The sequence below is a fragment of the Leptonychotes weddellii genome, chromosome 12 (genome assembly GCF_054177405.1).
Source record: "Leptonychotes weddellii isolate Sample4059 chromosome 12, ASM5417740v2, whole genome shotgun sequence".
Classification (NCBI taxonomy): domain Eukaryota; kingdom Metazoa; phylum Chordata; class Mammalia; order Carnivora; family Phocidae; genus Leptonychotes; species Leptonychotes weddellii.
Genome location: NC_138380.1, coordinates 27,715,856 through 27,730,952, shown reverse-complemented (window position 1 = coordinate 27,730,952; position 15,097 = coordinate 27,715,856). Strand labels below are relative to the sequence as shown.

The window sequence follows — 15,097 nt, the reverse complement described above, 5'->3', positions numbered from 1 at the left end:
TGTTACTTATTAAAAGAAAAGAAGAGCCCCTAAACTTGTTTACAAAATGTTTACATTATTTTAAGTGGAACTATATATATACTTTGTACAAGAATCTCAGAAACTTCTCTACCCCCTTTGCCTTGAGAAAAACTTTGAAAAAACAGGCAGCAAACTCAATGTAATACCTCTACTATCACTGTATCCAGGGAGTGTGAAATGCTAAAGAAGGAGAGAAGTGGTAGGAGGTAAAGTCAGGGAGATATAAGAAAGACTCAGAACATGTTGGATTTCCATGGTCATTTTAAATAATTTGGCTTTATCTCTTAGAGACACAAGAAGCCATCATATTGGAAACATTTCAACAGATAAGGGACACTTATTATTACAATAGCTGTCATGTTAAGACTAGACTCTAGGGGAACAACAGCAAAAATCAGAAAGGCCAGTTAGGAGGCTATTGTAATAATTCAGGTGAAAGAGAGTGGTGCCTTGACCAGGAGATTTAAAACATTATCCAGTTACTGAGGGGAAACAACGTGGAATAGTGAAAAGTTTTTTAATGGTCTATATGAGGAAGTACATGATGTGGGAGAGAATGCAGGGGCAATAAAGAGACTAGAGAAATACAAGGGATATAAATATAGGAGTCATCATTAAATACTAGATGCTTACACGCAGTTAAGTAACAAAAAAAATAAGACAAAAATATGCAGAACAAAATTCACAATGAATGTCACTTCAGGAGACCTGCCTACCATAATTAAAAGTGACACGCTTGCCCACTAACACTTCCTCCGCTCAGGTCCAGCTGTCAGAATGGCATGACTCCCATCAATATTGCCAGATTTGTGGGCTCTGGGGGGCAACCCAAAATGGTTTTGAAGATTATTCTAAGAATAGAGAAAGTTACCAGAAAACAGTAGCAAAGTATGTTTTTCCCTGAAGATTTCCAGAGTGAATTTTGCAAAAACTTTTGAGTCTCTGTGAAAATATACTCCATGTTCTGTTCTGTTTCTGAACATTTTAAACCCCTTGAGACCTGTAGGAATTGCTAACAAGCTCTTAGCTGTCTCCATTGCACTGTATCATTTTTAGAAAGACCAATTTGTTGCATCTCTGGGCAATGTACTCTATACAAATATCTCTATTTTATGTTTCTTTCCTAATTTGTCTCAGCATAGAACTGTGAACTATTGAAGTTCTTTGGCCTCCATCCGGTAGAAATAGGAAAGTAAAGATGCTCTATTTCCAACACATGATTTTCCCATTAGTTTCAAGCTGTTCCATATTCTGTTATAGGAAGTTTTCTAGTGAAAAGTGAAGGCTATTTATAGCTTTTATATTGTACAACTGTTGCAGCTGTTTATGGTTAATCTAGAGATTTAAAAAAAGTGGGCTATTTAATGTTTGTAATGTATTATAATTATATGTAAACTAGATCTCCATTATTTCTGTAACTTTTCTATTTTTTTATTCAACTCTTTGACAAAAGGTAAAATACAATCTAAATTTAATGATTTTTCTAAAAAGTAGTGGTAATGAAGTATTCTATAACAGAATATATGAAAAACAAACCCTTTTATAAATAAAAATTTAAAATATAAGTGAATGAAATTCCCAGATCATAGATAGTATAGGGATAGAAAAACAAGTGAAACAAAAGAAAAAAACAAGAAAGGAAAGAATGAAGATAAAAGCAAAAATCGACAGTGTAGAGATAGGAAAACAGTTGATATATAATTACTAAATAAAAGATGATATTTTGAGGAAAAGTTCACAAAAAAGACCAATAACAAGATACCTTAAGGAAAACAAAGTAAACATAAGTAATAAAAATAAGAAAGGATAAGGAGGGAGTAATCATTAAAATTGAATACATTGAAAAACAATCTTATTCTGCAATATATTTGAAAGATGAAATGGGAATTTTCTAGGGAAATAGGATTTGTCAAAATTGACAAATTCTACAGTGGGTGCAGCCACTGTAGAAAACAGTAGGGAGTCATCATTAAATACTAGATGCTTACATGCAGGTAAGTAACAAAAAAATAAGACAAAAATATGCAGAACAAACTTCACAATGAATGTCACTTCAGGAGACCTGCCTACCATAATTAAAAGTGACACACTTGCCCACTAACACTTCCTCTGCTCAGGTCCAGCTGTCAGAATGGCATGACTCCCATCAATATTGCCAGATTTGTGGGCTTTGGGGGCCAACCCAAAATGGTTTTGAAGATTATTCTAAGAACAGAGAAAGTTACCAGAAAACAGTAGCAAAGTATGTTTTTCCTTGAAGATTTCAGGGAAGATTGAGGGAGGTTCCTCAAAAATTAATAACAGAATTACCATATGATCCAGTAATTCCACTACTGGTTATTTATCCAAAGAATACAAAAACACTAATTCGAAAAGATAAATGCACCCCTATGTTTATTACAGAAAAATTTACAATAGCCAAATTATGGAAGCAACCCAAGTGTCCATCAACAGATGAATGGATAAAGAAGATGTGATATATATATACATACAGAATAGTACTCAGCCATAGAAAAGAACAACAACATGGATGGAGCTAGAGAGTATTATGCTAAGTGAAATAAGTCAGAGAAAGACAAATACCATACGATTTCACTCATATGTAGAATTTAAGAAACAAAACAAAGGAAAAAAGAAACAAATCAAAAAAACAGACTCTTAACTCTAGAGAACAAACTGATGTTTACTAGAGGGGATGTGGGCAGGGGGATGGGTGAAATAGGTGATGGGATTAAGAGTACACTTATCATGCTGAGCACTGAGTAATGTATAGAATGGTTGAATCACTATATTGTACAATTGGAACTGATATAACACTGTATGTTAACTATACTGGAATTAAATTTAAAATAAAGTAAAATAAAAAGTGACCCTAGTATACGTCAAAGGCCTAAATAGGCCTTGTAATTTCCATGTAAGAATAGACAAGTTTATCAAGAAATTTCCCTACAATAAATCATCAAGCCCAAATGATTTCAAAGGAAAACTCCCATCAGAATTTCAAAGGCTAGATAGTCCCAATGCTTTTCAAACTTTTCCAGCTCGTGGAAAATAAAGGAAACTTTCTAATACTTTTTGTGAATATATTTATATCTAAACATGATAGAGTTAAAAATGAAAGTTATAGCTAATATCACTTATTAATATTAATTAAGAAGTTCTAGAAATAAGGGTGCCTGGGTGGCTCAGCCATTAAGCGTCTGCCTTTGGCTCAGGTCATGATCCCAGGGTCCTGGGATGGAGTCCTCCTCAGGCTCCCTGCTTAGCGGGGAGCCTGTTTCTCCCTCTCCCACTCCCCCTGCTTGTGTTCCCTCTCTCGCTGTGTCTCTGTCAAATAAATAAAATCTTTAAAAAAAAAAAGTTCTAGAAATAATGGCAAACAATACAACACCTCATTAGAAACTAATATGCCATAATCAAGTGGGATTTATTCTAGGAATACAATGTTAATACAATATTGGGAGATCCACTAATATAACACACCATATGTGTTGGAGACCCCCAAGACCAACCCTTGTTTGGATGATTTGCTAGGAGGACTCAGAGAATCAGCATATAGTCATATTCATAGTTATGATTTATCACAGTGAGAGGATAGAAAGAAAATCAGCAATAGGTAAAAGGCATATGAAGAAAAATCCAGATGAAACCAGGTACAAGTTTCCCAGAGTCCTTTTCCAGTGAAGTCACACAGACCATACTTAATTCTCTCAGCAGCAAGTTTTGACAACATTTGTGAAATATTGTCAACCAGAACAGCTCATCAGGGACTGAGTGTCCAGGGTTTCTGTGACAGGCTGGTTACACTGGCATCTTCTGTCTAGCATTTATCAAATTCCAAACTCCTATAGGAAAATAAGGGAGTTCATGTAAACCACATTGCTTGTGCAAAAAGTTTAGGCAATAAGCCACTCATCCATTAGAGTGATGATGATCCTCCCAAAATCCAAGCTCCTACATGCCAGCCAAGGGTCAAACTTATAGACAGGTTTTTCAAAGAACAGTAATGAAGTCTGCTATGTTAACTATTTTCTATACACTATATTAATAGATCTAAAGAAAAAATTATCTGATTGTCTCCAACGATGATGGAAAGACCTTTGCATAATTTATAACCCAATCCTGGTGGGGAGAAAAAAAAATTCAAGGATATAATAATTGGTGTTTAATTTTTTAACATGACACATGTAATTTATATAATCTTAACCCTAAAACCTGTATCTTACTAACATGCAGAAACATAAGTGATATTCCCAATAAAATAAAAAGAAGAAGAAAAGGGTATCCTACTCTCCACATTAATATTCAATACATTGGTGGCTGTTAGTCAATTCAAAAGTCCAAACCATAAAACACTGGATGCAGACTGGTTCATTAGTGAATTCTACCAAAAATTTAAGGAATTATACCAGTTCTCTACAATCTCTTTCAGAAGATAGAAACAGAGGGAACACTTTTCTAACTCATTCTTTGAGGCCAGCATTACTCTGATACCAAAAGCAGACAAAAACATTATAAGAAAACTCTAGATAAATATCTCTCATGAACAAAGATGTAAAAAAAATTAGCAAATTGAATTCAACAATATATAAAAAGAATTATACACCATGACAAAAATGGGATTTATCCTAGATATGTAAGGCTCTTTCAGTATTTTAAAATCAGTGATTGTGATCCATAACATCAACAGGATAAAAAGAAAAATCACATGATCATATCAACAGATGCAGAAGAATTATTTGACAAAACTAATAACTGTTCATTACTCTTAGTAAACAAGGAATAGTGGGGCACCTTCCTCAACTTGATAAAGAATATCTACAGAAAAAACCTATAGTTAATATCATGATTACTGGTAAGAAATTCAAAGTGTTCCTGCTAGTGCAATAAGACAAGAAAAGGAAACAAAAGGTATACTGATTTAGAAGGAAGACATAAAACTCTCTTTGCTGTGACATGATTTTCTATGTAGAAATCTGAAAGAATGACAAAAAAATTCCTTGAGTTAATGAGGTTTATAGTAAGGTTTCAGTACACAGAGTTAACATATAAAAATCAATTATTTTTCTGTCTACCATCAATTAACAAGTGGAATTTGAAATTAAAAACACAATACCATTTGCATTAGCACTCAAAAAATGATATACTTAATGAATAAATCTAATATGTACAAAATCAGTATAAGGAAAACCAAAAACGCTCTGATGAAGGAAATCAAAGAACTATAGAGATATATTACATGTTCATGGGTAAGCATGCTCAGTAATGTCAGGATATCAGTTCTTCCCAAATTGATCTATAAATTTAATGTAATCCCAGTCAAAATCTCAGCAAATTATTTTGTAGATATCAGTAAACTGATTTTAAAGATTATATGGAGAAGCAAAGGAACCAAAATAGCCAACACAATATGAGGACTAACATTAACCCACTCTAAACTTCCTATAAAGCTACAGTAATCAATAGAGGGTGGTATTGGTGGAAAACAGACTAATCTATGAGACAGACTTAGCTTAGAAATAGACAACCATAAATATAGTCAACTAGTCTTTGATAGTAGCAGAAGCAATGCAGTGGAGCAAAGGTATGCTTCCTCCCAATTTTGTGAACCCAAAACTGTTTAAAAAATAAAGTCCTTAAAAAAGTCCAAAAAATAGGCAAAGAAATAAACAAAATTTATTAAAAAATACAAAAAGCCCTTACATATATGAAATAATGTGTAACTTTCCTTATAATAAGGGAAATGTAAAAACTATATGGAGATATTTTTCACTTACAAGACTGGCAAAATTTAGGTAAGCTACAAGTTATATAGTAGATCAATATGTAGTTAGTAGGTAGATAGGTAGACAGATCATAGATAGATAGATAGATAGATAGATAGATAGATAGGCAGATAGATTACAGCTCACTCTGTGGTGAGGCTATGTGGGAAAAGACACTCCTATATATTGCTGAGGGATGCCACATACCTAAGAAAGGGAATTTGGTAATATCCAACAAATCTATATATTTCCTTTAACCCAGTAATCTCACTTCCACAAATTTAACCAGGGGATATAACCTTATTTTAATATTTTAATAATAATATTTAATTTAATATATTAAAAAATAATATGAAATAATAAGTTATTTAATATTAAATAATATTTATAAAGTATAAATGTATAGATATAAAATCTAAATATATAATATGTTAAATAACGCTGATATATATATATATATGCTATACAAATAGAACCATATACTGTAACATTACTATATAATTGCAGCATTATTTGTAATTGAAAAACTATGGGAAATTAAATGCTCAAACATAGGAGATTAGCTAAATCAGCAATGTATATAGACACAATGATGTACTATGAAGCTGTAAAAATAATAAGGAAAATCTCTTTTGAACTAATGTAGCATGATCTTGGGGCATATTTTACACTTGATCTTAGCCAAAAGGCTGAGAAGCAATGGGGGGCATATTTTAAGTAGAAAAAATACTATATTTCATGTTGTGTTAAAAAATAAGGGAGGTGGTAGGAAAATATATCTGTGGCTACTCTCTAAAAAATGGGAGGACTAAACCAGAGCTGCATAGGATTGCTTACCCATAGGTAGTTGGATGGAACATAGTGGGGGAAGAAAAAAGGAATGAAGGATGTCATATTGTGTCAGTTTTATGCATATACACTTTGGTCTGGTTCTGATTATTGGAAGATTTTACATCTTGGGGAGGGAGGGAAGGAGAAAGAGGGTAAGAAAAAGGGAAAGAGAAAGAGGGAGAGAGAGAGAGAGAGAAGAGAGTCAGTCCCTCTGAGAAACTGAGAGTCAGGGACAGGGAGAGGACAAAATAAATGAAAACTATGAACAGTTCTGGTAAAGGTGTCATAAAAAATGGAATTCAAACAGAAATGGATGGACTACACTGAATTCCCATAAATGACATAACCAACCTCACCCTGAAGAAGGTAAAAGAACAAATCCAAGTAAATCTTGAATACTGTATTTGGACTCTATGCCCTCAAGTTAAACACAAACAAACTGTTAAAGAAATATTAAACTCTAGCTAGTAGGATTCTTTTTGTAGAATTCATGCTGGTAATTCTGAAACTTTTTGTGCATTCTAAGATTGAGCAAGTGGTTGAATATATTGTGAATATCATTAATATACTATGAGTAATAGGATCATATTTCTCACTGTTATGAGTCTATCCCATTTCCTCCCCCCCCCCCCCCACTTCTCTCTCTTTCTTTGGTGTACCAATTGTTTTTATTCTATTTGAATGTTTGGAATCTTTTCTTTTTGTCTTGTATGATTTAATAGTTATTTTTACATTTTTTTATTTCTGTGGAATATTAGTTTGTGTGGACTTTGTTTCAAAACGTGTAAGATTGCTTACTACACAAGAATGTCAGTCTATGAATGTTTATTTAGCAGGGGTAGAATAGAGATTCATCCTTCCAAGTCTTGTCTTCCATTACATAATTACATAATTATATTTAATAATTAAGAAATGGAATTCTTTTTAAGTTCTTTTTAAGTTCTAGTTATTTTCTGTTTATCCTATTAGTTTAATCAACACAACAATTACATTTTTATTTGGATGTCTTTATTTTAAACTATAGTAGCCCCCCCTAATGCCCAGGGGTTTTGATCCAAGACCCTCAATGAATGCCTGAAACCACAGAGAGTACTGAACTCTATACAGACTATGTTTTTCCTCTACATATATACCTACGATAAAGTATAATTTATAAATTAGGCATGGTAAGAGATTAACAACAATAACTAATAATAAAATAGAACAAATATAACAACACACTAATAAAAGTTATATGAATATGGTCTCTCTCTCAAAATATCTTATTGTACTGTACTCACCCTTCTTGTGATGATGTGAGATAATAAAACGCTTATGTGATGAGAGGAAACGAGGTAAATGATGTAGGCATTGTGATGTAGTGCGAGGCTAATATTGACCTGACAATACATCAGAAGGAGGATCATCTGCTTCCTGACCATGGTTGAGTGAGTGTAACTGAAACCATGGAAAGCAAGACCACAGAGAAGCAGGGACTACTGTATTCTGGCCCCTTAACCAACTTCTGAGTTTGTGTGGACTTTGTTTCAAAACGTGTAAGATTGCTTACTACACAAGAATGTCAGTCTATGAATGTTTATTTAGCAGGGGTAAGATTAACAAAGGGGAAAGAAAGACTTGCAGTGAAAAATAGGAAATTTACCATAATACCTTTAAGAAGTCAGGGGATCTCTTATGAAGAGTACTGAGGGGCCTGCATTCTCAAGGTTCAGCAGGGATACATGTTCTTAAACCCAGCAGTATAAACCTTCCTCTCTACTGGTGGGTTCAGTGAAAGGCTTTGGTTACTCCAATACTTGTGTGCAACAAATAGGCAAAGATAGACTGTGTCCTCACTTACTGATTTAGCTACTATCCTTGATAATCGGGAGACATAAGGTCTTCACAGTGGGTTCCCTTATAGAGTCAAAATGGTTTCCAAGTCACTGAGTTTGCATCCAGTTCCACCCCCACTTTCTCTAAGCCGTACAAACAACAGCATCCTCTGTTGCAAACTTTTCTCAGGGATTTGAGAACTGAGTTCTACATGGTCTCTTCTTCACGTTCTCACAGTCAGTCATGATGTTGCTGATACTGAGTTTCTTAGCAGAAACTGAGAAGTCAGAAGATCAACAACATGCAAATAAACCAAAATCCTGTGCCATCAAAATCCATTTATTCATTGACTCATTAACTCAAAAATGTATGTGTTTACTTTGAGCAGGGAAGATTTTTGCATTTTAGGGAAAGAGCAAGAAAAAACTTAGCAAACACATTTGTTCTCTTGGAGCTTACTTTTTACTAGGAGAGAGAGAAGGACCATAAAAAAAAAAAATAAAATGTACAATATTTTGACTAATAGTAAGTGTTATGGAGAAAAACCAAGCATAGGAAAAGATTAAAGAGGACAAGGATGGAGGTGGGATGTGGTCAGGGAAATTTTCACTGGGAAATGACAGTTGGGAAAACACTTGAAGGAAGATAGGAAAAGCATGCAGACCCTGAGAATGAACAGTCTTCTAATGAAAACCTGGGTCAAAGAAGAAGGTAAACTTGAAATTAGAAAATTTCTGCAAATTAAAGAAAGAATAACATTTTTTGTATAATCTAGAGAATATAAGTAAATCTAAGTTTAAAATGTTTCTTATTTTTTTAAATATTTTATTTATTTGAGAAAGAGATAGCATGAGCAGGGGGAGGGGCAGAGAGAGAGGGAGAAGCAGACTGCCCATTGAGCACACAGCTTGACCTGGGGCCTCGAACCCAGAACCCTGAGATCAGGACCTGAGCTGAATCAGCCACTGAACCAACTGAGCCCCCAAGGCACCGCTAAAATGTTTCTTATAAAAACAAGATGCTGGTGCACCTGGGTGGCTCAGTCGGTTAAGCATCTGACTCTGGATTTCAGCTCAGGTTATGATCTCAGAGTTGTGGGATCCAGCCCCACATAGAGATCTGTGCTCAGAATGGAATCTGCTTGAGATTCTCTTTTTCTCCCTCTCCCTCAACTCCCCGCGCCCGCTAGCGCACATTCTCTCTCTCTCTCTCTCTGTCTAAAATAAATAAATAAATAAATAAATAAATAAATAAATAAATAAATAAATGACTGAAAAGGGAAAAAAAACATGTAATCACAAGAGAACAAAGACTAAAGAACTATATAGTAATTTAGAGAAACTTAGAGAAAATGGATCATGCTCAAGAAATGACTGAAGTGGATGTAAAAAGGTGTAGAACACATAGACATACAATAATAACCATATTACCCACCAGTAAGTATTTTTTAAATACCCATTTGTAAATAAAGTGCCAGGTTCATATAATTTAGGGGGTGTTTTAGTTAATTTTCATTGAACAAAAATATTCAATGCCACAGAAATGTTTAAAGCCCACTAAAAAAGATATCAGTCCATCATTAGGGTAACATTACAGCTTGACAAATATAGTACACAAAATGCATAGAGAATTTTAGTTATGAGCTTAAATGCAAAAAGTATGAGTAAAATAATGGCAAATTGAAGTCAATAATGTTTAGATAAAATAATTCATCACGATCAACTAATGTTTATTGCAAAAATGCACAATTAAAAAAAATAAGCATACTTAAGGCCTAAAAAAGTATTTTATGCATTTCAGTGAATATTGCAAATAAAAATTTAAGTGAAATTGGACTATAAGAAAGAATGACCTAAGTGTCTGGATACAGAGTAAACCTTCTCAGGTCACACAAGTTTCTCTGTGCCTCCAGCTATCATGTCAGCTATTCTGGGGATACCAAGATCTCTCCAAGGGATTTCTTATAGATTTCAGCAGTATTAATTAAATATACAAGACTGATGGGAAGAAGAAAAATCTCTGGATATCATGAAAAAGATGATAATGCCATGCCTAAAAGCAAGAGTGTCATTTATTTAAAAAAAAAATTTCAAAATATTGTTTTAATATAGCTACTCCTACATTTAAAGCTAAATCAATAAGAACACACCTAAAATATTTAGAGAATTAAAAATGCAACTTTTCTGTCGGTTTTCTGCATTTTTCAAACAAGAATTTTTAAGATAAATCTGGATTTCACATTGTAAAGATAATTACTTCTTCAGTTATAAATGAAATTCCATTAACTTAAAAAAAAATTCTCCCTAAAAATGTAAAAGAAAACTTAAAAACGAAAACAAAAACAAAAAAACCACAATTTAACCACATCAATTACATTTCATTTTGACATATCAAAATGTACCCATAAACACAGCTTATTATCATAGTGCTCACAGTATTGTGATATTTCCACTTTATCTACACTAAGTCACTTTTATTTTTCTATATGTTCTTCATAGTCATTATATTTAATGTATGCATAATGGTTCACAGTGTTGATGTATGATGATTTAACACTTTCATGTTAGATAATTGCATCATTTTTAATTTAAAAATTTTATTTAGTGTGTATCATTAACTAACATCTTTATGATAATTTACTTTTTATTTCCACTGAATTATTTATTTAAAATAGGAAAAGGGATAAAAATGATTTATTGAATTATGACTATTATAAAAATAAGTTAATTATAATATCAATAAGAATGAACATCTTATGATTTTTTTCTATATAATGACATTAGTTTTACAAAATTGTTGTAGAAAAAATGTTATGTTATACAGGTTATAAATCCTACTTGTGTGGAATATGTATACTATTTTCACTGCAAGATTTATTAAATTAGATAACTTTAAAATGTACTTTAGATAGCATAAAATGATATGTTAAGTTTGTATTAATTTTCATATTTTATTATTGTTAAATGAGCATCAATGCTCTTTACTTTCATATCCTTTGGGACTGAGAATTATTTTTTAAGTTGTTTATTATTATAGGTAGACAAATTGCATTTTCCTAAATACCTAATTGGATTCATCCAAAGTCAGTTGCATTTTCCTAGACAAATGAATTATTAAACCAAAGATTTGAATCAGCAAAAAATGATCTGCCTAATGATCAGTATTATTTTAACATGCATTTTGTTTTGTTCATTGGACACTTTTTGAATTTTTACTTCTTAGTTGTAGAGTATGAAAATGTTTCTTATTAAAAGATGCATGTCTCTTTGGAATTAGATTCTTTAAAGAATATGACATTTTAATTAGTATGACATATGAGCCCTTACAAGCCTGATTTTCAACAGATCAAGTTAAATTAAATAACAGAGACAGGTACCGTATGGTAAGGTACCTAGGAGAAATTACAGTACACTGCTACTCTCATTGTAATGATTTTTTATGCTCATTCCTATAAGAAAAGAAGATGAAATAAGGAATCATTGTGAACAAAGAAAAAAACATGATAGAAGACATTATTAGATTTAACTAAGCCTTTCCTCTTGTGCTCTTCTAATTTAAGCATATGTGAAGGACTAATATGACTAGAATATGGTAAAATTGTATAGAATATAAAAAACCTCTTGGTCTTATACCTCCAGAGTTTCCAACTCATTAGTGCCAGAATTATTTTATAAGGTAGAAATCTGCTTTAAAAGTGCAGAAGGCCTTTGTCTGATTTTAAGTAACCTTACCTATCTCAATTGGTATGAATTTCTTCCTCCGCTGTTCTTACACCAAACTGTGGACTCAAAACACTCCAAACCTCCCTTCATTTCTGAAAAGGTCATGCTTCGGGGCTTTGTATTTTGCAGATTCTTCTTCTTAAGATGTCCTTTCCCATCTGCGTAAGTTTCCTATTGCTCTTCTAACAAACTACCACAGATTTAGTGGCTTAAAACAACACAAATTATTGTCTTACAATTCCAGAGAAGACTAAAATGGTTTGGCAGGGCTGTGAAAGGCTTCCAAGACTGTTGCCTCGGGCTCGTCCTTTCTTTTTGCATTCTCTTTCCCAAAGGAGCCCCCTTGCCTTTGCCCCAAACCTTGGTCATGAACTTCTTGCCTGAGGACGGTGAAGACTGGAAAATGGAAAATGAAAAACCAAGAACCAACCAATTCTGAAAATACCAAACAGGCTATTATTTCAGAGGAGTTAATTTCAGAAGGAAAATGGGTCAAGCTCGAAAAAACAATGTACATGGATCTTACTGGTAAAACTAGAACTTGGGCAACTGTGAAAAGTACAGCGAGGAGAGGGCAGTTGGTTGATGGAATGGCAGTTGTCTCACACCGCAAAGAACTGTTTATGATGAATGTGCTATTCTGGGAAAACAGTTCTGCCTGCCACTGGGAGGCTAATGCCTCGAATTCCCCACAAGTCTCGTAGATGTTAATGAACACCCAGAAGCAGCTGCTCTTCTGGAACTTGAGAAGGAAACTGGCTATGAAGTGATGTTGACTATTCTCCAGCTGAATGTATGGATCCAGGTACACACACTTTGTGACAGTGACTTAATGGAGATGATGCTGCAAATGTAAGACCGAAGCCAAAGCCGGGGATAGAGACTTTGTGGAAGTGATGTCTTTACCAAAAAAATGATCTGCTGAAAAGACTTGATGCTCTGGTAGCTGAAGAACACCTGACAATGGATGCCAGCATCTATTACTATGCTCTGCTACTGACATATGCAAACACAAAGCCATGTAAAGTATCCTTCCTGAAATTTTAAGGCCAAAAGACAGTGGCCATGTTTTTCTAAAGGAGATCGCCAGACCTCCTTCACTAAGACTTTGTATTCAGCTTAGTTTAATGTAGATTTGTAATTAACTTTTTCATAAAATTAAAGCAACAGAGAATGAAAAAAAAAAATCCGCAAGTGGAGTGTCTGAAACAATGACTGAACATAAATATTAGATGCTGGGAAGAAGCCAAAAAAAAAAAAAAAAAGATGAGATCATGTTCATGAAATTATTTGTCAAATCTGGTTCAGTTCTAAGCTAGCATTGAAAACAGCCGTTGTGGGAAAGATATTCGATGCTAGTAGACAAGGAGGTGTACTGTCTCTGAAGTGAAAGGGAAGTTAATGGGAATGAGAGACACCTGTGTCATTCTAGGATTTTTGCTTAAAATAAAGTTGATGAAGAATGGGAACAGGGCCCTATGAATCAGCTTGAGTATAGGAAAGGTACCCAGGAACCCAGTTTTAAGGCAGAGAGGTATTTTGCAGCTTGAGGGAATGGAAGAAGTCACTAGCATCTTCTGAAGGTATATAAAAGTAAACACATATTCCAAACCTCTTACACATGGATGCTGGCAATGGGCAACAGAAAACATTTACCTATAATAGGAAGCCTTGAAGACAAGTTAGACCTTTGAGACCTTAATCCATAGAAAGCTACTTATGAATGACATTTGGAACTGCCTCTTAGATTTAACACTTTTTTCTACTCATTTGTTTATCTAACACAATATGCCACGTTACCAGGCTTAGATGATTATTTGCCATCAGACTTCATTTTTGAACAATTAAATCTCACCTTCTAGGTATATTTGAACTTCACTGTAGTTGACGATTCCTAAAATTGACTGTAAAACAGGGCCATGCCTCTACCATTATTTAATTTCTAGTGTCAGATTCAGGCTCCTGCAGGGAGATTGAAACCAGTCAGGATTTCTTAGCAATCTGAAAATAGTTGAAAAAATATCTTTTTTAAGATTCTTCCTTGTGTCAGAATTGGTGCTTTACCGCATGCAGTTCCAACACCTGTTTGCACCTAAGACTACTTACCTGTGGTCATCTTCTCTGCCCCAACATTTATAATTCCAGCAGGCTTCTTACTTTTTCCAAGGAAGAAGCAGAGGTAGCCTAGGGATGATTTCACATTCTGTGGACAATGGGCCAAACAAATAATTGACCATCCGAGAAACAATAAAACTTTTTAGAATCAAACATTTTACCTGTTTGCAGGGTACATAGGGTTCTCTTAAAATTTATTTGAAACAGATGTTTCTGTTCTGGACAAACGGATCAGAAGCAAAATAAGGCATCTCTAAATATCAGTCTCCACTCATATGCAAATTATCACTCACAAAAATAGTTTGTGTTCTAATTCACCTACTTAAGTCTATGGCCTATTAATAGAGACTTCTGAATAATAGAATGATTTTACTTAGGTAAGCAGATTATATAAAAATTAATACTATTTGAACTATACTTGAAGTAACTTACTTCTTTTGACATGGTTTGAATATAGCAGTAAAAGGCTACAGGATCAGACATAATCAACATTAGTTTTGCATATAGGCCAAGAAATTACTACTTAATAAATTAAGCACACTTCAATTACAAAGTTCAAAACATTACATCATATTTGTAAGTATGTGGCTGTCCTTTACCATGACATTTGCTTTGTAGCATTTCATTGAGTCTATGAGTCACCACTACTCTATTGCCACTGAGAGCAAAGACATTATGCTTTTTAAAATATGACAGTATTATTTCTTTTGCTTTAAAATTGTATTTACTATTTTTGAGAAAAAACATATTTTGGTAGTTAGACAGAGATTATAAATTAAAAAATACATTATATTTTACACATATTAAAATGGAATTGTAAGTAAAATT

The 15,097-nt window shown here is 33.5% G+C and overlaps 1 pseudogene; it reads left to right on the top strand.

The window, feature by feature from the left end:
- Nucleotides 1-12,564: 12,564 nt before the first annotated feature.
- LOC102738461 (ADP-sugar pyrophosphatase pseudogene) lies at nucleotides 12,565-13,201 on the top strand (annotated as a pseudogene).
- Nucleotides 13,202-15,097: the final 1,896 nt, after the last annotated feature.